Below are 2,231 nucleotides of genomic sequence, written 5' to 3'. Positions count from 1 at the left end.
TGCTTCTCACTGTCTCAGTTCACTATCAAGATCTCACCAGTTCACAAACAGGCTCTCACCAGTTCACTATCAAGATCTCACCAGTTCACAAACAGGCTCTCACCAGTTCACTATCAAGATCTCACCAGTCCACCATCAGACTCTCACCAGTTCACCATCAGGCTCTCACCAGTTCACCATCAGGTCCTCACCCGTTCACCATCAGGCCCTCACCAGTTCACCACCAGGCACCAACATGCTTCACTAGAAGTGTTCCGTTGTTGCTTCACTTAAATATTTAAATGTATTAAATACCTTTGGAATAAAGTGGTGGAGTTTGTTTTTAATGATCTTTACATTGATGACTTGCTTGATTGTTCATTCCATTCATCTGTGTAGCTCTGCTCACTTTCTCATCTCCGTTCATCTTACCTGCTCCAGTCTCTATTTAACCTGCCTTCTACCAGTAATCAGTGCCAGATTATTCAAGCCTTTGGTGAGAGTTCCCTAGCACACCTGATTATCTGATCCTGACCCGTTCTGCCTTTGGACCTCTGAGCCTGGCTGTTCCCGTTCTGATCTGTTTGCCTGACCTGTCTTCGGACTCCTGCTGGATTCTGGCTGTTGATCGAACCTGGATCTGCTTCCTGACACCCTCCAGGATTTCCCTTTGGTGCCTCTTTGGATCTCTGATCTTCTGGCCCAAACTCCTGCTAACCTTTTTCACACTGGCGCTGGTTTTATCCTTTGGATAGTCCAGCCTTCCTTCACCTGCTTGGATCTGATCTCCTTCCAGCTCTGCAGTCTTCAAGGCTTCAGCGTCTGGAACTCGCCGGGCAGCATTCACCGCATCGTGTTAGCAGCCGTCCAGGTTGCAATCCACCTCTTCCTCTGGGCACGGACCGAACTTTAAGACCAGGTTAGTGACTAACACGTCCGTAATCATCCTCTGTCAGATTAACCTGGTCACTAACTGTCCTTGCTGTTACTGCAGAGATTTTTGCTCCAGAAGCACATCTGACCTTAACGTTGACAAGCATCAAAAACGAAGCAGCAGAAGCTTCTTTACTGCTAAAATCTCATGCGGTGTGAACTGTTAATATTTATAATCCATTTAGTTCAGAGACTCTAAATCTGAGCTGCTGCACAAAGGGAACTGTATCCATCAGTAACGATTTAGTCATTGTTTCATTTCTTCTGTTCTGACACTCAGATGTTTAAGCAGAAACATCTCCTGGTTCTCCGTCCTTCCAGCACTCATACCTGAAGCAAGGACATCCAGAAAATTCCCTTCCAGCTTCTCCCAGTAGCTCTTTCCCTTTAATTGTGTCTCTTCATCCTCTTATTTCCCTTGATCATGAAAGAAACTCAACACTTATTAAGCATGAGGCACTTTTGTTTTTGTCGCTTTGGTTGCAACGATGCCAAGACTTGAGCATAAAAGGTCGGAGCAGCACCATGTGGCTGAACATGTCCGATCTGCTCCGTCCACATGGCCCACTGTACGTGAGTCATGCTGTATTCATCACGACCAGCTGGGAGCTGCTCCGGCCACCAGCTACTGTTTAATGTGCAGCGGTCTGGATGATGACAGAACCGAACCGCACGCGCTCACGTGCATTCCCAGTGCAGCTCCCCAGCTTTAGAGCTGGGCTGGTAAAAACGGGCCAACTGTGGTTCTTCGCTGTTCATTCTGAAAGAGCAAAAACAGTGACACATGCTGTGAGTCACCGCGGTGTGTCATCGGGGAGGACGGCGTCGATCGTGATGTTGTTCCCACAAGGACCCTGTTTTCTTTGGACCAGTGCAATAAAAGTTATGAAAAAGATAATTTCCTCTTTGATCCAATTCATTTTATTCAAACAGGACCAGCTTCTAATAATTGTTTCGCTTTGTGAAGACTGGCTGGTGGAATAACATTTCTAATTGATATAAATCTATGTAGTTCATTTAATTTGTGTCCTTATTTGGATCATTTAACCTGGCAGGTTCAATCCAAGTAAAAATATATAATCAAATTAACATTATTATTATTATTTTTTTTATCTAAACATTTAACTTTTTTTTATTTATTCACCGAGGGCAGCTCAAACAACCTGAAGAGGAAAAAATTCAGTTTCCTCAGTTAGGAAGCAGAAACATAAGAAAATTTATATTTTTAAAATATTTAAGGCTAGGCTTAAAACTTTCCTTTTTGATAAAGCTTCTAGTTAGAGTGGCTCAGGTTATCCTGAGCTATCTCTATAGTTCTG

The sequence above is a fragment of the Cyprinodon variegatus genome, unplaced genomic scaffold, assembly GCF_000732505.1.
Source record: "Cyprinodon variegatus isolate N-32 unplaced genomic scaffold, C_variegatus-1.0 Scaffold1008, whole genome shotgun sequence".
Classification (NCBI taxonomy): domain Eukaryota; kingdom Metazoa; phylum Chordata; class Actinopteri; order Cyprinodontiformes; family Cyprinodontidae; genus Cyprinodon; species Cyprinodon variegatus.
Note: the sequence above shows the minus strand (reverse complement) of the source record.